General features: G+C 43.7%; 1 protein-coding gene across 2 annotated transcripts in view; it reads right to left on the reverse strand.

The window, feature by feature from the left end:
- Nucleotides 1–22,999, reverse strand: part of sema6bb (sema domain, transmembrane domain (TM), and cytoplasmic domain, (semaphorin) 6Bb) — a 136,557-nt gene that overhangs the window by 101,967 nt on the left and 11,591 nt on the right. The window contains exon 1 of one of the 2 annotated variants that reach the window (XM_082523147.1): nucleotides 22,367–22,386. The exons of the other annotated variant lie outside the window; for it this stretch is intronic. The gene's annotated coding sequence lies outside the window, so the exon portion shown is untranslated. Of the gene's footprint in view, nucleotides 1–22,366; nucleotides 22,387–22,999 lie in introns of those variants that run through there. 2 annotated transcript variants of the gene reach the window in all.

A 22,999-nucleotide genomic window follows, 5' to 3' on the forward strand; every position in this document is an offset into this window, starting at 1 on the left:
GCATGTAGGAAGAAAAGTTTTCCCGCACGCAACCACATTCATCAGAATGAGAAAATTATTCGTCTGTTGCAATCTGCAGCCAGCAGGCAGGGCCAGATAAAACGGTATCTCCTATGACATGCTGTATTCCCAGCCGACTCGTTGGCTGTTTGGCAACAAAACAGAAATAGAAAATGCACAAATCAACCCAGTGAGTTCATGAAAAACTCATTTTCTAAACTGGGCTGTAAAAACAGGGTTTTCTTTTTCTGAAATCAAAAAGAGCCAAAGTGTGCCATTGCCTTCTGCTGCGTGTAATTGGAGCAGGTGATATTATTTCATTATGACAGAGCCACTATGTTTTAGTTATCAGGGCTATCTGCTTTCCCGCCTCAGATTACCACAGCGATCGAGGCTCCCTTTCTGTTTTCACACTCTTCTGCCAAACTGCAACCTTGACTGACTCCCATTCATATTGTTCTTAAAAGCATAACTGAAGTAGTGATCCTTAGATGAATGCCTAATGTACCTTTCAACCTGATTTTACTGCATAATTCGTTTCACTTTAAGAACAAGAAAATGAGAATAAATGGACACGTTTGACTGTCCATCTCAGCGTCATTAAGCGTTAGTCATGTAAATGCATTTGGCCGAGATGGAGAAACTATGTCCGATATCTTTTCTTTCTTTTCTCCTTTTCTCCCTAGCTTTCGGTCAGCAGGTTAGGTCGTCCACGAAGCCAACACCAAGGGTTTCCATCTTGGTCAGCGACGCACTACCAGGCCTTGCGATCGCTGGCCTTTACCTTTCTTGCTCGGTTAGACGTCGCTGTTTAAGATCGTTTTCAGTTTGCTCGATCCAAGCCTTCTTGGACCCATCACGCTTGATTCTCCAGTGGGCGGGGCACTGCTGCAGCAGAAGGCGATATGGCGGGCGATGGTTGCTCACACGGCAGACGTGGCCAAACCAATGCGGTCGTCACTTCTGGATCAGGTCTTCCATCGACGGCTGCTGGTGACACTGACTACGTATCGCGCTGTTCCTGGAACGGTCACAAAGGGGGGTTGGAGAATCTGATGGAAACAGCGCATTTGGAAGAGCTCGAGCTTGTTGAGGTCGTGCTTGAGGATGTCCCGGGTCTCAGATCCATAGAGAAGAATGAGCAATACCAGTGTGCGGTACAGGTGGATTTTGGTGATGAGGGTGACGTTTGTCTTCTTCCAGACGCACCATCAGAGGATGGCCAATGCATCCAATATGGTAAAAACTAAAGAAAATGTTCAACATTTTAGGAAAGATGTTTATTTACCTTCCTCCCAGTAGTTAGGTGAGGTCATCACTGAGGTTACAAGACAAAACTAGTAAACAACCAGCCCAAACTCCAGAGTTTGTGCTGAAAACCAGGTGGCAGGAGAGAACATTACCTCTGCAGCTAGTTTGGGGACTGGTAGTTTGCATGAATTTCCTCGTATCACTCTGCAAAGAACAAAATGTCACAAGTGAGGAGCACATCTGCACATGCACTAGTTAGACTTTGTACAGGAAAAGCAGTTTTATTAGGCTGACGCAGCATTTTGTCCCAGACAGCAGTCCAAGGTTGAACAGTCCTGGAAGTGTCACCGGTTCCTTTTTCAGCTTCTGCCTCAGGGTTTTGTATCGTCTCAGACAGACGGGTGGACGAGAGAAAGGACTCCACTTGATACACGGCAGCTAATATTTGTTTTGTGCCGAGAGATGAGCAATGCAGTCCAGTCCCCGACACCAGCTGATTTGCATTTATTTCTTTAAATGCGGTAAAGTCAAACTGAGAATATCTACTAAACAGTTTTAATATCAGTCGAGCCGACTTTGAATACTGCTCTCGCTGAAGCAGAACATCAGCAGCGATTCAGAGGCACGCCGCCAATGCAAAGAAGACGCATGTAAATCACCCAGCAGATGTTATAGAGATACGACGAACTGCAAGGCGGCACGTGTTTGTGTAATACTGAGACGTATTACCCTGCAGGTCAGAAACACCTCTACGATAGGCTGCATCGCCTGAGCAAACACTGCTAACACAGTGTGTCGTCTTCAAACAGATGCCAGTCTCCCTAGAGACAGCTCTGCCAGTGTCCAATCCCCACCCACACACCCACTGTTTTTTTTGGAGACATTTGCACACTTGCACTCTCACACAGAGACATGCACAGCTCTAAGCTCCAGCCACCGCTCTCAGATCAGCACTAAATATAGGCGGTGATGTAGGGCTATAGGTAGTTGTCAGATGAGGCCCCATTATCAGGCTCTTGTGTTTGTCCATAATAACCAGCCACTGCACCTGTTTCTCTGCCTGGCCTTCTCCACACACGGGCACTCAGGTCAGACTAAATATAGCCGCGCTCTCCCTCTCGGCCTCTCTCTGTTGCCCCACGCTACACCACTCTGCACGCCCCCCCACCCCCACCCCCCCTTTAAACCTCTCATTTGGAGCAAACGAGGTACGGTGGCCAGCCCTGCCTCCAGAGTTACACGCGCTCTCGTCTCATCCCCTTTTATAGAAACACGATGACATTACAGTAACAACCAGGGATCAGTGGCACCAGAGAGGTGGCGATCAAACATCCACTCTGATGTCCATGGTGATGTCTGTTTGCACGAGTCTATCTTTGGACGGCGACAAAAACAGTCCTCGTAAAGCTGACAAAATTAGACGAATGATATCGATGTGCTTTAGTGCGTAAAGCTGCAGCGATTTGTGGTTTGAACAATCTGGATTTTTGGTGGTACTTGTGTGTTTATTAAATCTGGAAACAGAAGAGAACGTAGGTGTAAACACTCCAGCTGAATAGCTTTCAGGAATTTAGCTGCACAACTAACATATTTGTGTTTTCTCTCCATTGTACAGCCACGTGAATCACATTACAACTTCTCTGCTGCTCAGGCTGTTCAGTAGGACCATTCATCAGCTTTAAAAACTACACTTTGGGGACTTTTTGTGAACTTTTGGCCTCAGTTTGAACAAATGTGCTCCTTTTATATTTTTAGATGTTGGAACTAGTTAATGAAATCAACACACAGACAGCAATACTGATAAGTCAGGCCCACATATAAAGGCTTGTGTGTAGTCATTCAAACTGAGCACTTCACTTCCCGTGGTTGAAAATGATGTATGTTCCCAAGTTACATGCCTCATTCGGAAGATACAAATCAAGCAAATCATCCAAAGTTCAAAAATCGGATAAATGTAAACTTTCTTCCCCTGCAGGTTATGTTTCTATTGTTGCAGCTTTGCGAACGGCACAATCCAGACTGCCAACACAATCACAGACTCGTCCCAAAAGTCTCTCTCAACAGATGCCATAAGCATAACCTACAGCTTCATGAGGTGATGCAGCAATGTGCACGGGTCTTAAGCCACACCTCGTTTTTTATATTTTATATTAAAATGAGAAACGTGCAAACATACATGAAACACAGTATATACAGTAAAAGGCAAAACAGAGTTTATACAATTCTAACAAGTTTGAAAGTCAGTGTTTGGTGTGAGCAGCTTTATCCTTCAGCTCAGTCTGAGCTCTTTGAGCAGCTCTCTGTCATCTCTGTGAGGATCCTCAGGAAGAGTTCTCCAGGCTTCCTGAAGGACATTCAAAGCTCTTCTTTGGATGTTTCTGCCTTTTGTTCTGTTCTCTGTCAGAATGATCCCACGCTGCTTCAGTAATGCTGAACTCCGGGCTCTGGGGAGGCCCATCCATGACTGATAGTGTTCCAGGTATGCTTTCACTGCACTGGTAGTGTGTTTGGGATCATTGTCACACTGAAAAATAAAGCTGCTGCCAATCAGAGGCTGTCCAGATGTTACTGCACGACAGATCAAACTCTGATGGTACTTTTCTGCGATTTTCAGTCCTGTGGCAGTAAGACAGAAGGATTTTTTCCTTAACATGACTTTAAGATGCTGTTCATCTGCAACAGATGGCTTTGTAGGCCTGCCTCATCTTATATTATTTTCCACACTTTCCTCCAATATTTTAATGTTTCAATCATTTTCAGCAAATCAAATAAAGTGACAGCACACTGATTCATCCCTCGAATGGATGAGAGTCTAGCTTGTTGGAAGCAAAATATAAAGAAATGCTGACTTTTGCACAGTACTGTCATGACGATCTACACTTACACTTACATTTGAGGGAGGGATCAGCACCCTCTGTGCTGTCCCCGAATCCTCCCGCACGCTCTCAACGCTGTGATGTTACCTGAAATTCCACGACGGCACAGCCAGCCCCTCTTAGAGCACACAGGGGTAATTATGTACAACTCTGGGGGAGTAAAGGAATCTTTTAACTGCTGATTACAATCTGTGAAAGCAGTGTAAGTGCACACGGGGACACGTCAGGACTGCTTTAAAGCAGACTTCAACAATGCAAACCAATCTGTCAGTGTGCTGCAGCAGCTAATAAATCTGATTGTGGACACCAGTTAAACTACCCTTGAGTCAGTGAAAAGCATGCAATCTTGTGGTTTTCGCTATGATTGATGTTCGTATCAGGGCTCTTCTCTGAGCTCGAAATAATGTGGATTACAGGAAAACATATCATCTCTGCTGTGTAATTCAGTCCTCAATCCCAGAAGTGACAAAGACTTGACGCGGGAATATTTTCTTAATGTAGTTTTGCAGAGAGTTTGCAGCAATTCTTAGCCTGAGTATTGAATCCCAGGAGCAAAGCAAGAATATTACTGACAGTCATACTACGGTCTGTCTCCTCTCCTTTATTCTGCCGCTGAGAAAATGTCCAATACTGCAGTGCTAGCACCCCAGAGGAGAACGACTTTCCGAGGTAATAAAAGATGAGATGGAGTGATTAGGGAAATGCCAGTGAATCGCTGCCAGGCATTCCAACTCACTCCTTCCTGCAAAAGCCAGTCAGGTTTACTTGTGACAAAGGAGACATGCATCACCCACTGAACCTGTACAAAAAGCAGCAGGAGCCAACACAAACGCTTACTCGAAAAAAGCAATCACCTAAGTAGAAAACTCCAGTAATGTTTTGGCTGATGGAAACATTACTGTCCTACATCTTTCTTTCCAAACCTCAGGATACCAGCCACGCAGGCAGTGTGTATCAGAAATGGGCCAAAACATTCTGGTGATAAAATTGACTACACCACAGTGCACTCCGTGGCCTTCTCTCCCCCGTCTCTGTTACCCTGGAAACTGTTGTCCATGTAGGAAGGAGCAATTCTATTATAGAGGCTGGGCTAGCCAGCAGATAGAACTATAAAACATGACTTAACAGTTGCAGACAGCCAGAGGAAGCTCGGATGTAGCGGCCTGAGAAAATGTATGGGAGCAAACGAGAGGAAGAAGGGAACGCGAGGGGAAACGAGTGCAAGAGATGAACATAGATTAAAAGAAGAAGGGCACAGCGGGGTCGGGGGAGATAAAAGGCGGTTCGGAAATGGAGGGAACATATAGAGACTAGCAGAGAATATCGAAGATTACTTCCAATCCTCTCACTTCCGGTCTCAGATAGAGATATATAGTAAGGTGACTGAAGAATTTGCTCCATAACAATACGCAGGAAAGCGCTAATGCACAATTGGCACAGTTATGATAATAAGTGCTATCTAAGTATGTCTGATTGCACACAAAAAGTGTGAGAAGATGGAGAGTGGGGAACAGGGCCAGGAGCGGTAAGCTGGTTAAGCAGATTGCCCGATCTATCCATGCTTCCCTACATCTATTCACATCCCGTCAAAGCTTCATCCTGGCCATCCATCTCTCAACCACCACCCTTCCCCAGCTCATAATGGATCTATTGAGTCACTCCATTTGTCTCCCATCGCATGCCCAAAGCCAAATCCTTTATTCCTCCTTCCTTTCTTTCAGAATTTTTTTTCTTTTGCTATTTTTTTTCTGCCCCTAACCGTGTCTCACACCATCTCCATCAAGGTTATCACGCTCGTGGCAAGAAGCAGAGCTCCGGTTCAGATCGTGTGTGTGTGTGTGTGTGTGTGTGTGTGTGTGTGTGTGTGTGTGTGTGTGTGTGTGTGTGTGTGTGTGTGTGTGTGTGTGTGTGTGTGTGTGTGTGTGTGTGGAGACAGACTGTCAGAGAAGGTCAGTATGGAGCCTGTGGGGAGACAGAAGAGAGGAGCGAGTGGCAGGGATCAAATACTAATCAATACTGAACACAGATGCTCTCTCATTGGGGCCTTACACTTAACTCAGCCTTGTCCCTTTCCCATTCTCGTGCCTGCGTGGGGGTGTGAGATGTGTATTCGTGTGTGCGACTGGTATCAGGTTTCTCGTTTTTAGCCAACGGTGAGGGAATGGTCCTCTCCGGTGTGACGTCGCCTCTGTGATGTGCCTCCCCATGTGTGACCCTGGGATGCATGGGAATCATTGCGGGCGTATCATGTTACGAGCTTGCTTAAACCCGGCTTACTTTGTTCTGAGATCAACTATGTTAGCTAGTAAAGCAGAGCAGCCCAGGGCTAAAATATCTGACAGAGGTCATATTACTCTTCCAAATCCATCTCCGTGCTTTTGTGTGATCGGCTCCAAGTCGCACAATGGAAATGCAAGCAAGTCTATCCTAAAGCTTTGGACACACCCATGATTTAGAGATTATTATACAGAAATCTAATTCTTGTGCCTGATCATACACAGTGTTAGAGGAAGAAAGACGGAAAAAATACTTAGCGTACATATATTTTTCCTATTCTTTTGGTTTATATTGTAAATCAGCTGTGCGAGACTTCAGTGAAAAAGAGAAGACACGCTCATTCTTGTTTTCACTTTTTAACCATTACTATCTGAACGTGAAGGATGTGTTCCAAACCGAGTTCTAAAGAAGGATAAAGGTGCCAAAACGTGCTTTCACTCAGCACTGCTGATGACAGAAAAATAGGACACTTAGAGTGCATTACACTGATCAAAATGAAAAAGACTTCTCAAGCCTTATATCCAAGGCTTTATAGTCATCTGAAAGAAACAAGTGGCCTCCGCTACTGATGGTTTAAAAAAACGTGATTTGCGCAGCTCTTGGCTGCTGTTGTCAGAACAAACCTGTGAGAGTTTTGTTGGGACAAGATGTGTAAAAATGTTATCTCTTTAACCAATAAAGTCAAATTAAAAACCAATTAAGTTACGTCAATTTACTATTTGTGAAAATCCACCAGTCCATACCCTTTTCTTAACGGCTTGTTCAATTCAGCGCAGCGGGGGAGGGGGCAAAGGTGGAGCACTCTGAGAGAAAACTCATTCATGCTCACATTCGCAAGTACAACCAATTTAGAGTCACCAGTGACCTAAACAACATCCACGCCTTTGGACTGTGGGAGGGGAGGAGACCCCCCCCCCAGGCCGTGGATTTAAGCCCAGGACCTTCTCGTTGTGAGCCAACTGTGGTAACCACTGCACCACTGTGACAACGTCATGCAGAATTTAACTTTTAATTAATTTTCTTGGCTATGTCATTAACATACATTCTTTATCATTCAAAAATCCAGTGGCACTACGATTTAAGCGATCCAACATCTATACATACACGCGCACACACACATGCACACAATTTAAGGACTCGTCGTGTTTGGAGAAACTGTTTGCTCTGCAAAGGTGTGAAACAACGTTTCCTGTGAAAGCATTCCTCAGAGGAAACGCTGTGCTTTCTCTGACTTCTATCTGCAATCACAAAACATCATTTAAGGAACGAACGCAGCTGCGTGGCAGTCAGACATGTTCCATAACCAAACACTGCTCTCACACACGATAGCAGCCGCCTGGACAATGCTTTCTTCATGTGCTGCCAGTTGACTGAACTGGGGATGAGAGTTGATCTTTAGTTTGTGAGAGAATGGAAAAGCCCTCTGCCAAAGTTTGATGAAATATGGAAATTTCACAGAAAGACCAAAAAAAGGAAAAAGAGAAGAAGCCAGACTAGAGGATGGAGGGAGGGAGAAAGGAGGGAGGGAGGGAGTAGATGTGAAAAGGTAATAATCTTAAGAACAAACAGAGTGAGATAGCAGCTGGAATGAGCTTAATCTGAGGGAAGGTGGGACTCGATCAGCGATTTATCCACACGGTAGCCTCGTCTCTGGAGATTTTGTTCCCTATCAGTTTCCCTTTACCTTAAATTGATGGTGTGCAAGTGTGAGCTGGGACTGCGGGACAGGTAAGGCTTAAAACACCCCCATATGGAAAAGATATATATAAATCTTATAAAGTTTGCATCTGTCTTGTGTGAAACTTGTATGAAAAGCATATAAGTGTGAAAACAGATATAAGATCCCTTGAAAAATTATATAATGAAACTTGTATGTTTTGGATACTTACTAAAACAATGTATGAAAGTAATGCAAAAGTGGCCACTTTCATGAGTAAATCGTGTAAGCCTTATATGATTTACTCATGAAAGTGGCCACTTTCATGAGTAATCACATATAAGTTTTTACTATTTCTTTTCCGTATGGGCCTGTTTGTCAGCTTACTTAACAGGTCACATCAGTACGAAGCATGGATTCTTTTGACCAGAGTAGATACACTTTGTCTGATGTAATGCCTCCATCTCTCTGACACCTCGCCTGTAGGGTCACATGCTCCCACCACCAGCATTTCCACGCTTTTCTTTGGCGGCATAGCTGGAATTGAAAATCAGTGACTCAATAAGGCCCGATTGAGACAATAACATTCAAATATATGCGTGGCTTCCCGCTGTCAGACTTTATCCCTGCTGACCGCTGTTCACTCCCCATTGACTGTGAGCAAATGAAATCTCAGTGAATCGATGTCCTCGTATTAAAAGAGACTCTGCAGTCTAAACCTCTGAACCTGTGCTCCTGCGTTTTCCATTTTCCAGATAGCAAAAACTGTAATTGATAAAAGTCGGACATTGTTAAATGCCTCTTTAACAAGCCCGCACACGGCTTTGAACAAATACCAGAACATGAAGTATCGATCGGAACATTTGCGTCGGCTTCTATACTTCCCTCAAAACGCGTGCTTGTTTCAGTGGGAGAAAACGTCCAACAGGTGCAGATATTCAGTCACTATGAGTTTGACTTCAAATATGGAATTATTTACCTAATTTTATAGCAAACAGGTGTGATTACTGAGGTCAGATTTGTCTCTTTGAAGTGTGTACATATATGACATAAAACAAAAATGAATGATAACCCCGACCCCTGACTAACATACCAGCCTAACAAATGGAAATCATGAACATGTGTGGGCAATAACTGTGTCACCTGATCCACTACAGTTTTTCACTCATGTTTTTAAGTTAATGGCGGATGAGCACTGTGCCTGCTGCTTCCATCACCTTTAATATCTTTTTTTACCATGCTTTCAGTGTTCTGTCTGTCCATCCACTTCCATCCAGGCTAAAATGAGAAAAACAGAGCTCACAGCTGTTCTGTTGTACAGACCCCTAATCAGGGGCTTTGCAAGGTCTAAACAAGACTCCCACAGCATACAGACGAAGCACAGATAGGAAGGAGGAGGCAGAGTGAAGGTAGAGTGAGGCCTGCACGCAGTGAGAAGGAGAGGGGCCATCTACCCTCTAATCCCGGCTATCCCACTTGAATCCTGACAGCACGAACCTGCTTTTATTGCTGTGAATGGGAGGAATACCGATTGAAATGCACCTACGTGCAGAGCACTTTACAGCGCCGCTCTCTGCTCTTAGTTTGGCTGAACTAATGACATTATATTAATTTACCCGCTCTTCTAATTATTGCTTTTTCTTGTAATTATCACAAGCTCGGGTTTGTATTCTCGTCAAACCGCAAAAACAATGTGCCAACAACCAGACATCGTGTAGAAATTCTGCTTTTCTTTGTGCAGATAAGTGAGGGTGTGAGATCTTTTATTGCTCAACATAATAAAGTTTGTCAGTTTGTGACAGTCACAGTTGTGGAGTGCGCCACTATTATTGACAATATTTTTACTAATGTCATGGATTTCCAAATTAATAGTGGCCTGCTTGTCTGTGATATAACTGACCACTTACCAGTTTTTACTTTGTGTGACTGTGATTTAAAAAAAATAGATACCAAGATCATGATAGCAAAGCGAACAATAAATGAAGAAGCAATTCATGCCTTCAATTTCGATTTAGCACAACAAGATTGGAGTTCGGTGTATGAAGAGTCAGATGTGGACAAGGTTTATGATAATTTTCTAGATATTTTTACTAGGTGGTACAATAAACATTGTCCTGTAAACGAACACATGACAAAGAAAAAAAAGATAAAAAGTCCTTGGCTCACAAAAGGAATTATTAATGCTTGCAAAAAGAAAAACAATCTGTATAAACAGTTTATCAAAGTAAAAACAAAAGAAGTGGAACAAAGATATAAAGCATATAGAAATAAATTGACTGATATTATAAGAACGAGCAAACAACTTTATTATAGAAGAAGATTATATGAAAATAAAAACAATATAAAAGGAACTTGGGATGTGTTAAACAACTTAATTAAACAAGGATCTTCTGGAACATCATATCCTGAATATTTTACTGATGCAAATGGTGAAAATCACAACATGAGTAATATTGTCGATGGGTTCAATAAATTCTTCATAAATGTTGGCCCTGAACTAGCAGCGGACATCCCGTGTCATAAAAATGAAAATATCAGTAATATAAAATCAAATCCCTTTTCACTGTTCCTCTCAGCTACAAATGAGCAAGAAGTAATAAATATCACATTAGAATGTAAAAGTAAGTCTTCAATGGATTATCATGACATAAATATGTCTGTAGTTAAACAGGTTATTCTGAATATTGCTAGTCCCTTAACATATATCTGTAATTTATCATTTCAGTCCGGTTGTTTTCCAAAAAAAATGAAAATTGCGAAAGTAATACCACTATATAAAAGTAATGACAAACACAGTTTTACCAATTATAGGCCTATTTCTCTACTGCCTCAATTCTCAAAAGTTCTAGAAAAACTTTTTAATTCAAGATTAGAAAAATTCCTTGAAAAACATCAAATAATAAATGTTGGTCAGTATGGTTTCAGAACGCAAAGAACCACTTCAATGGCGATAATTGAGGCAGTAGAAGAAATTACTGATACACTGGATAAAAATAAATATGCAGTTGGTATTTTTGTTGATCTCAAAAAGGCCTTCGACACAATCAATCACTCAATTTTACTGGATAAATTGGAAAGATATGGTATTCGAGGGAAAGCTGGTAACTGGTTAAAAAGTTACCTAACGGGTCGGGAACAATATGTTAGCATAGGGCATTACCATTCAGAGAAACTTGGTATTACATGTGGTGTTCCCCAAGGGTCAGTGTTGGGACCAAAACTTTTCAATGTATACATAAATGATATTTTTGATGTTTCTCAAGTACTTAAACTCATACTGTTCGCAGATGACACCAACATATTTTTCAGTAGCGATGATTATACTGATCTTGTAATGACTGTAAACAGGGAGCTAAAATTAATAAAAAAATGGATGGACATAAATAAATTATCATTAAATATAAATAAAACTAAAGCAATGTTTTTTGGTAATTTAAAATATAATATAGAATTACCAATTATCATTGAAGGTGTACCAATTGATAATGTGAGTGAAAACAAATTTTTGGGAGTTATAATTGATAACAAAATTTCATGGAAACCCCACGTCAGACACATAAAAACCAAAATTTCTAGAAGCCTCGCAGTTTTGAACAAAGTGAAACAATTCCTTGATAAAGATGCACTTCGTACTCTGTACTGTACCCTGGTTCTTCCATATCTTACATATTGTGTGGAAGTGTGGGGAAATACATATAAAAATACAACTAATCCATTAGTCACAGTACAGAAACGAGCACTGCGTATTATTCACAAGGCTGGTTATCTAGATCATACTCACAAATTCTTTCTTCAGGCAAAGTTACTTAAATTCCAGGATCTGGTTAATTACAATACATCCATAATTTTTTATAAAGCTTTTACTAAACTTTTACCGGCAAATTTACAAACTAGATTTGAAATTCGAGAAAAGGTTTATAATGTGAGAGGCTTTGGAGAATTCAAATTACCCAGAACTCGAACAACCCGTAAAGGCTTTTGCGTGTCTGTATGTGGTGTGAAAATCTGGAACAGTCTGAGTTTACAATTGAAACAATGCAAAAATATTCATAGATTTAAATTTCTCTACAAACAGTTGGTCTGGTCACAGTATACTCAATGATGGGTTTTAGTGTGCTCTGTAATGTCTGTCCTCTTACCATTGCTGGTATGGATTCCAAAATAAAAAAAAATAAATAAAGTGTGCGTATGTATGTACATATATGTACTTGTGTGTGTAGATATATATGTATGTATATGTATGTGTGTTTGTTACTTGTAGTTATTACTGCCTGTTACCTGTGGTAATGCAATTTATAATTTATATATTCTGTATTCAGTTATGAAGGCTCTAATTGTTGGTTGCGAGCTGCCGCTTAGATGCTTGTATGTGCCCGGAGCTGTTGATGGGTCTGTATGCAATGATGGGCGTAGCTGCGGGAAGTTTATTGTTTTTTTTGTTGATGAGTGAGTATAGGGGTGGGATTTAATAAGTTTTCTTCGTCCCACTCCTTTTTCAGGCAATTTTTGTTTTTTGTTTTGTGTATTTTATGTTCAATATAGGTATTTGTTGTGCCTGAAAATGAATAAATAAATGAAAAATGAATGAAATGAATTATTTCAGAAATAGCCTCCAGCCTCCTGTAATCTTAAATAATGACAGTTTGTTTTTACCGAGAGCAGAACAATCCAAATGCTTGCTCACTCACTGTTTTAAATATGACGTGCTAACAGGCGGCCTCAGACCGGACAGAGTTTGTTGAGAAATGAATTTAAATAAAATAAGGGAATTAGGACAGTTTCTGTCTTTAATGCGTCTTTAATGTGATTCTTGGGCTTAAACCTCCGATTTGTTCCACTGAAAGTAAGTCCGGGATGATTTCTATAAATCAGGGACAAAATGATGCGTGACTTTGAGAGACAGTCTCATGCTCTGCAGACTGACTGAACAAATAAAAGGGATATTTTGCGAAATTTTTTACAGCCTAAAACGATTTCAAGTTCAAGCAGGTATGAAACTCTTCTTTTTCAAAGAAAGCCAAACCCTCCTTGTTTATTACCCACGATTCCACCTGCCTGCCAGCCGCTCCTCACGCTCAACACTGGCTTCTGAGCGAGCCGACGGGATGCGCGATTTCTCCGGCTGCACCGGTGACAACTTGTGTTTACTCCAATCGCATTCACTGCGTGAGGGAGACGAGACGGAGGGAGGCGACGTGAGGAAATGGAGCGGCGTCGGATAAACGGTCAGGGGAAAGACCGACGCGCGGACAGAAAGACAGGCCGAAGAAAAGAGAGGTGGTGGGTGCATCATTGCTTGGCTAGACTGTGATTAGGCACATATCTGTGGAGGACGTGGTGTGGCTGTAGAGAGAGAGAGAGAGGAGGGAAGAGAGGTTTTGGTAACCATCATCTTGGAGATCAAAGGCCTGTCTGCTTATTCCGCCTGCAGCCCTTCTCTTCAGTTTGGACGAAGGGAATAGGATATTGGGAGGGAGGAGGGGGTCTGCGTCAAGCAGCTGAGAGCAAAAACTACTTTTCCTCGCTCACTTTGCTCTCCTCTTACATCTGTCCTGATGCTGTCTCTCTCATTATCAACAACCTTCTATCAGACTCTTGACACGCATGCAAAGAAAGCACAAACAGAATCACAAACACGCTGCACACGCACGCACACAGAAAGATGGAGGTCTGCAAGAGAATCATGGAGTTAATGAAGCGGCGGTCACCCACAAAAGCCCGGGCGAGTCAGTGATGTGACCTTGATCTGTGTGACTCACACAGACCACTTTGGCCAATCGTCTCCGCCATCACCTCCAGCATTCCCTTCAATTTATTCTGTCCTTCTCTCTCCTCCACACACGGAAAGATAAAGGGCTTCCCCTTCTTAACCTGAAAGAGGGATTAAAGGGTAAAAAAAAAAAGAATCATAGATATATTCTCTGTAATCTTCAGGATTTCAAAAAAAACTTTTCTCAGCAAAAAGTTTCTCCCTTGACTTTGACTCCTCAAAACCGCTGTTGAGCATGGGTCTGCAACCGCCTGCACATTTTTAGCATTCATCTCAGACTCAGTTAAAAGTCCAAAACACCACCAGCAGACCACAGACGATGGCAAACAGCACCGACGGTGGGAGAGAAGGAGCGAAGAAAAGGGGGGGTGAAGGATTGACAGAGGTTCAGAATGGATACAGATCCTGCTTAATTTAGGTTCAGAGTCATGGCAGCATGGGAATCAATCATGACAGCTCTGTATCATATCACAGAACAGACAGTGTTGGCTATCGTGCTTCCCCCGTGGCCTGGAAAAGCCGCTGGGAATGCCAAAGGGGGAAAAAGTGTTTGCAGTGACTCGCTCGATTTAAATGCTAATATTAAAGTTAGCTTATGGATTTGGAATTTTAGATGTCGCGCTGCAGGTGAGACCCGTCGCTGCACGTTCGCGTAATTTAAGTGAGATGCAGAGAGACGGGCAGATGGGGGGAGGGGGTTCAGGGCTAAGCGACAGCAATCGAGAAGGGTGGAAGTGGACGTGACGCCTCGAGCTGAGCTTCCCTTTCTCCTACGCAGCCTCCCATATATCTCACTTGTGACATGACGTGTGGGAAATGTAAGAGCTGCTGTGTAAACATGACCTTTGACCTCTGCTTATCCAATATTAAATTGGAATGACAGTCGGACGGCCCCTCCCACCTCAAACCTGCGGCGCTAAGAGGAGCCATCAGGCCATCTTGAGCGAGGGTCACGGTAGACGAAGAGGGGAGGGACTGAGGTCTCCCCGGTCTTACAGCCTGACACACGGCTAAATTAAATGCTCCTCAGAGACGCCTGGATGTTTCTGGGTTTGCAAACATCCCGAGAAGATTGTTTTTCCCAGCAGAGACAAGAGCAACAGGAAAATCCTCGGAGTTTCATTCACAACCTCACTCGGGAAGAACTGTTGTTGTAGAGGAAGTCTGGGAAAAGGTGGGTTATCCTGTGCCTCGGTAGTATGTGCTCACTGTCGAACCCCTGGCAGTTTGAGGCTGATTTGGTTTCTTTAATGAGAAATGATTCTGCCCTCGGGGAATTGTACTAACTTTGTACAGGAGAGAGGGAGAGGAGTAGGGAGGTTAAGTTAACAGGACAAATGGGAGTCATATGTACTGTTGGGCTGTGCGGCCAAACAAAACACACGTTAGGGAACTTTGCGCAACAGCGGTTCCCTGTCCTTTGGCAGTGCAGTAAAGTTTCTCTCCCCACACCTCTGAACCTCGTTGGACCGCCAAACAAAATTACCCCCGTTTTGAAAGCCCACAGAGCAGCATCAGCTCTGCAATCCTGCTTTATCGCCACGAGAAGACGGCGTCATGGACAAACAAATAAACTTTCCTTTCTGCAGCATCCACTAAGTTAAGTGGGGTTTGGACCCAAGGTGCCTTCTGATAGGTCAATTAGGATGGCCGATGGCCAGCAGCAAAGCCGGCGTTTGATTCCTAGACATCTGTTTTGCGTGCGGAGACCTCCTAATTGTCAGAGTTAAATGTGATGCAAATTCCTAATCGCATGCCAGTCTAATTACTGTAACTCAATCAGGAAGAGTCAACATAACTGCCTACATAAAAATCAATTACAGAGTTAGACTGTAAATATGTGCTGCAAGAAATCATCTATTGTTAGCGGCTCTTCCCAGATAATGGCCTGCTTTCAGTAACTAGCTGGGTGGCTAATGGAGGCTTAAGTTGCTGAGCCACGAATAAGCCAAACTAGTGCAGGAAATTCACATAATAAAAACACTCGAAAGTGAACTTATTCCAGCTCTGTGAGCGGCTGTTTATGTCTTTGTCTCACCTGAGTGGTGTTTAATAAAGAAAAGGGGCCGTATTTAAAAGCACTCACATCCTGTCAAACTCCCCACAGCTGGAGTGTTTGCATTTCAACTGTAAATTGCACTGGGACTTAAGTGGGGATGTGATAGATGCCCAGCGAATAGAAAAGGAGCCCTGCAGTGAAGCACCCTCTGCCAGCCGCTCTCATCTCCCACGGAGAGGGCAGGGTGCCATCAGCAGATGCTCTGACGCGTTCGTGAGGCGACGCAGAGTTAAATGAGATCGGCAGAGGGGCAAATAGTCACACGGCATCTTTGTCTGTCCCTTTTCTTTTCACCTCAGAGTGTAGTGATAATTAACCGAAGCCTCGCTGCGGTACGCAGATATGTCACGTTTTGGTTTCGTGTGTTTTTGTGTCAGAAAGAGCGAGAGGCACGGCACATTTCTAAATGCGTTTTTCAGAGCCGGGCTCTAAAGCGAGTCGGCTCAGAGCGACGGAGGAGAAGTGAAAAGACTTGAATCTGTTGGATGCAGAGTATATGTCATTATCAGTGGACACTGTGTACAGTAGACTGCTTTAAAGAGGTGGGGCCAGGCTGTGATCTGTCTGCACTTGGCAGGCCAAGACACTATGTCTCCCTGAGAATTAAAATCAAGCTATTCAAGCACCCGGGCACTCGGGACCTGCTTTGTGCTCTGTTTTATGCCACTTTAATATACAACTGACAGCGAGAAAAGCTAAAGGCGGAGTGAAGGAGGAAGCTGTGTGTGAGGAGAAAGCCGAGTCTAGGCGCTGTGGGTGGTGGTTGTGTTTCTTTGCACATTTGTGTTTGCAGTGAAATCTAAATTTTTCCTTCTTCAAAGCTGACCTTGTTGTGAAAGCAAAAATAAAGTCACAGCATTTCTTTCTTTTTTTTCCCCAAAAGTTTCCCAGGATTAAAAGGTTTTCACTCCAATTCACTCGCTGGTATTTATATAGCACCAAATCCCAGCAACAGTCACCTCAAACTGCTTTATGTTGTAAGGTAAAGACCCCACTTATTTGGCGACAGTGGGAAGGAAAAAACCCCTTTTATATGTGGAATGAGACAAAATCAGTACAGAGTCGAGGAAAGCATGGAAACCCCAGTAATCACATCTTTAACAGTCAAATTCAAAAACCTGAAACCTGATCTGTTTCACTTTACCTGCAAGCAACACTGACGCTTCAGAAAATGCCACATTATGCTTTACAGCAGATCCATTTTATTCTATTGACGCACTCAGAGATGGCTGATGGATGACACGCCCATGCCCTCACCCTTGTAATATCATTGCTTAATCTCCTTGGTAGCAATTACTTCTGAGGGGAACAAAAGCCAGCGCCAGGTAGCTATTACTGACATGGCAGCTTAATGAACAATACAGCCTCCTTTTCTATAAGGCCAATTTGCACAGCTAACCTAACAACACCCTGTCTAATAAAGGAAAATGTTTAGATCAGCAGACATATACGGCAGTCAGGCAAGCACGAGGTGAAAATCTCATGATTTAAGACGCAATTGAGCCGTGGTGGCAAAAACGCACCGAGCGTGGGCGAGTGAATAAGTTAAATAAGGGGGAAAAATATGGAGAACAATGCAAAGTGCACAGGAAGTGATTAAAAAGGGGTGGAAGCGCATAGGCTTAAAGCTAAGCACAAGCTAACTATGTGAAAGAGGCACTGCAGCAGAAACGGATGGATGAGAAGAGACGGGGCAAATAGGAGGGCAAAGCTAAAATGTCAGGGCACGGGGAGTCGGCGATGTATGGCACCAGGAAGGCCAATTGTGTGCAGCCGTGAAGGGATAAGAGGTCACGGGATGTCTGCACAGTCTGCAGCGTGTGTGCTGGAGTCAGCAGTGACACAGCACTAACCTCCCCCCACATGGCATTATCTGTCTCCCCAAAACCACAGGACATTGCTCAGAAAATACAGCTGTAAAAAAAGAGACAAGACAGGCAGACAGTGGGGCGGATAAAACACACAAGGTAGAATGGCAAAAGGAGGAGACATGAATTTGAGAAAATTGCCATGAAAAATTAAGATACTAATTATGATGGGAAAAAAATGTTAAAAAGATTGAGACAAAGTGTTGCTTTTAAAACAATTACGCACCGCCTTCCTTCCCGAGTGAAAATGAGGCCCGCAGACTGAAAGCGAGAATAAATGAGGCGGTGGGGAAGCAGTTGGGGTTCGTTTGGGGAAGGTGTGGATGTTAATCGTTTCCACCATCGGTTTATGAGAACCCAGCACGCTTTGTCTGCTCAAGCTCCTGTGTCGTCTATTTGCTGCGCTCGTCAGCCGCCTTGTTGCATAAAAACAGCCTCACAGGCAGGGAGACATGCACCTAAACACCAGTGTGTATATTTCTCTCAGGAATTGCATTGCGGAGGAGCGACTACAACAGCCCAAAGCCACAGGGAGTGTCTATAAATGCAAAGCGTGGCGACGAAATCCCCACAAATGACAGAAAATATGCAGAAACATGAAGTCAAAGAATCGGCTCTTGATAAGGTAGACTTCTCATCTTTCCATAAAAATTTCCCTCCCGCCTTTCAGTGTCGATAAGATTCCCAGCCTTTGTTGCTGGGAGAAAAGCAAACAGCCTGAAACTACCTGCAGGATTTTTCTCTCCAGAGTTTCTCCCATGGGGGGGAGAACACGTTCACCTAATTCCTGTTTATCAGCCCAGAGAATCACTCTCAGTCTTCTTGGTTAATTAACTAAGTGGTGTCTCTAGGCCCTGTCGCCGCTAGGTGTCAAACTCTATCAAGCCACCCAAGTGTCTCAGACACTCTAACTTCAGGGAAAGCGCCCCTGGTCTTGTGATGATAATTGCAGAAGCAACAGGGGAACGAGAACATGCACAGGCTGAAACGATTACAAACATACAAAGGGGGGACGTGGCTTTCCCCTTAGCTCCTGTTCTCTCCGTCCCTCACACACATTGATGTTGCTTCCTTTAGTTCTGCTGAATATCTGCATTTTGGCGCCTTTATCTTCTTTCTCCTCTCCTCTGTGCTAATTTCGTGGCCTGCTACTCAAAGCTCTACTGTAACTGGGCTTGGCCTTCTTCTAAACTCCAGCAATCTTTCCCACTTACTCGGGCTTTTCTCCTTCACTACATCATGCTGTTCTCCACTGCTTCAAATTCTTCAATTTGCCCTGCTGGGCCTTGGCAAGAGGCAGCCACGCTCTTCCTCTGACCAAACTTCGATTGGCCCACTTCGAGCTCTCGCTCTAGGGTCATTTATTTCTTTCTTTTCCTGGCATGCACCAAGCTGCATTCTTCCAAACGCACTTATGCAGCAATGGAAATCATTTTGGAAGTGGCCCAGGCCCTTCTCCTTTTTTGTACCCCAGCTAACGCCCACAGAGAGAACAAGAAGGAATTGTGGGAGAGGAGAGGGAGGAGAGGAGAGGGTTCCAGGTCAGTTAGACACTCCAGCTCATACACAGTGCACACACTGAGAGACAAAACCAAGTGTTTTGCTTCTCCTGGTCTTCAGATTTGCACAAAGATCGCTCTGGAGAGGAACAAGGCTTCTCTGGCTTTACTGGTCTTCTTCCAGTTGAACTCCCACAGTCATAAGTGAGGGCACATTCACTGACACTGAGCCTGTACTTTCAGTGGAACAGTGAAGCCATCACCTCCTGTCACACTGTCAGGTCAGTCGTGCAGGATGGAGACAAAACACACTGAAACCGGAGGACTGGTGTATCAGACCTGGGATGACTCACATCCTCCCGACATGAACCAAACAACAGCTTAGTTAAAATTTTCCACATCCAGTGGTACTGCTGGTTTTGGCTCAGCATGGTACTGCATTGTTACTTCTACTCGGAGCCGATGCACAGCTACATGTTGCCACCGACTGCTGGCACTTGGGGGGTGGGTTGAAATTATACGTAACAACCAATCACGCGGGCCACTTTTGCTCTTCTTTGAGGCGATGTCAGCTCAGCGTTTGATGAGAAACCGAGTGTTAAAGACAATGAACGCTGTCTCATGCAGCCATTGTCTGTGCTTCTTTCATTCGACAGGCAGCATGCTGCTGGCGTTTTTGAGTACTCAGACTAAGTGTGACTTTATAGCTTCTGTGCACTGGTTGAATTCCCATAATACGGCTGGAGAGCCACACAAGCAAACAGCAATCCAGGACCATAAATGTGCTGAGAGGAGCGCGAGGGGTGGGTGAGGCACTGGCACAACCAGCTAAAAGACATCATAGAAACTCAACTGAAATGATTTTTTAGTATTTCCACCATAAACATATTAAAAACATTCAGAAAATTTAAATTATGAATTCTAGTTAACTAAGGGTTTAGTTGCTGCTTGTCGCTGATCTTAATTCTTACAGTATAATCGAGTCTGTGTGCCGTTTGTAAGAATATCCCATTATAAAAGCAGCTTATGCAACTCGTCATCTAATTATAACGTTTTTATCAATTTAAGCTTCCTGAGGTCCGGTCTTTTTGCAGCCGTGTGTAGGTGGAGGTTGTGCAGAGGCCATATAATTATGCCCTGATTTCAATGGGTTGTCCATGAGAGGGTTGGAGCCTTAAGCCTGATCTGATATTATCGAGGCCTCTCACAAAAGGCACGACCCGTTTTAGGCAGAAACTCTATTACTGCCCAGTTAAAGTGCCAGGCTGAATTTCACATTCTGACACACATCATTACATTAGCAGGAGATCCTGGCCCATTCTCTCAATTCTCCTGGAATAACAGATTTTTGAAGGCTGACACTCTGGCTAGTTTCACTCACCCCCTTCAGGGAATGATTTAACTGCTGATGCTGTTTAATACAAACACCAAGTCTCTCTAATGCAGCTTTCTTTGTCTTTCCTTGGCTGTAACATTTCAGGTGGGTTAGCGGAGGGGGGGTTCTGACATTTAAAGAATAAACTTGACTCTTGCTCCTAAATTTGTCCCCTGCTCTATAAATAAAGCCGGCCCTCGAATGATAGGATCTCTGTTCTATGTTAAGAGTACAGTAATAGTAGGAATTTGCAGTAGTTTACATAAAAGATAAATAACAGTTGAAACTATATATTTGTGGATAAAACACTGGTCAGGGTGAGAATTTCAGTCTTCGTTTCCTCTTCGCAGTATGTTGTGTTCCAGCTGTAATGAAACAGCAGCGATGGCTCTGAGGGTTTGTGCTTTCCTTCCCTCTGAAGCCTGCCTGCATTTTAAACAGTCTCAGCACATCTAATTATAACAAAAATGCCGTATACGTTAAATCTTATTGCTTTTTTCACCCATTCAGGGACACCACTTAGTGGATTCACAACACCAAGAAAGTCATTTTCTACTTATAAATATGGCGTTTTCTCTTTTTTCCCCTTTTTGGACTGTGTGGGGTATTTTATTCTTTTGACCCATCTCACAAACATAGACAATAAAAACAGCCTGCTACTAGGACAACTCTGCTTGTCCTCCCAAAAATCTCTGAATCTGAGTATCTGTGTACAGAATATGTACATGATCTCACATAGGGTTTTGTGGATGGTCTCTGTGGTTATTTCAGTTAAATTCACTGAACTCTGTATGAAGAATGCTTTTAATTAAGATGGTAATTAATGCATTAAAACCTACGACACCATAACCGTCACGAGCACGGAGAAACCGAAACAACGAGCAGGCAGAGGGACACACAAATCCGTCCACACAGGCTCAGTCGCCATCTAAATAAGATGGGAATCCATTTCTGACACAGAATGAGATGTCAAAGGGCTCCTTGCAGCCGTCGGGATGATCTAAGACAAAAATGACTCAATGTGAGTGGGCATTCTGATTTTTCACACTCGTGTGCCAGCAAACGCTTTGCCTCGTTACTCCAAAACCATGGCCCGCTCTTTCCAAGTGCACAATCGGTCACGTTAATGAGATGCACAAGAATTAGAGTCTCAGGAGGGTTTGGAGGAGAAACCGGTTGCCTTGGCCGTACAGCCTTAAAAACGAGCAACCTCTGAACGGGACCGCTGAGACGCCTGACGATCACAACGCCGTGTACCTGTACTCTGAATACATAAAGGTACTTTAGCTCTGAGAGTGCTGTGATAAAATCAGTGTTGTTTCCTTAATCACACTGATGCGGGCTGCTGAGGGAGGTGGACGGAGGTCTGGGACACGCCTAAAAACACGAGATGTGTTTACGAGCAAAGATTGAGGTTATTTCTATTACTAGCCTCCCCTGTGTGTCTGCGTCCCCTGGCACTTGGTGATGAAAGAGAACTAGTTCACCAAAATACAGCGACGACTCTGTGTTCTGCTTTGAGATTTATCACCGTGTTCACTTGCACGGGCACTCCTTAACCTTCGAGTCTAACCGAATATCGACTCCTCGGTGAAAACGGTTGTGTCGGCGAGCGCACGAGTGCTCGCGCTCATGTTGACGTTTCAGGAACTGTGTCTCGTTCTCTCTCTGTCTGTGTCATTGTGTCTCTCCAGGCTCTTCATTAGTTTCTGCCTGGGTACTAATGAGTGATACCTGAAACCTGCCAGTGGCCTCGGTCTATCCCTCCACCCAGCAAAGGGCGGCCTTCGGTGGCAGCGTCTCAACGCTTTTTTCAGAAGTTGGCTAGCTGCCTGCTGGAGCCGGTGGTGCTAAGGTGTATTAATGAGCCACTGAGCCAACCTTGTGTGTGTGTGTGTGTGTGTGTGTGTGTGTGTGTGTGTGATGACTAAAGAGTCCTCCGGCTGCCACTCCACATTCCCCCCACCCCTCCTCCTGATTCCACCATCCAGGGATCTATTCATTTTTAATCAGGTGAGTATCCCAGCTAGAGTCCTTGACTGTTGCCAGAGAAACCACTTGCACAAATACACGCAGAGAAACACACATACACACACACCCAACTCATTTCCCTATCTGCTCTGATTCACACTTTTACATTTGTAATCCTCGCTAATTTGTAATTTTGCTTCTGCGTGCTCCCCTCAAGAGAGAGAAACTAATTTCAGGAGTGAAAAGGGATTATCAGATGCAAACGAAATCTCCCCACCTCTCGACAAAGATACCGATGTAGACAAAAAGTGTCTCAAAGCCTGCTTCATCCTGGATGGTAACTCTCAAGGAAGAAGCAAGTCAACTGCTGCACTTGCAATTACTCCTTATCAGCAG

The sequence above is a fragment of the Aulonocara stuartgranti genome, assembly GCF_965226115.1.
Source record: "Aulonocara stuartgranti genome assembly, chromosome: 23".
Taxonomy (NCBI): domain Eukaryota; kingdom Metazoa; phylum Chordata; class Actinopteri; order Cichliformes; family Cichlidae; genus Aulonocara; species Aulonocara stuartgranti.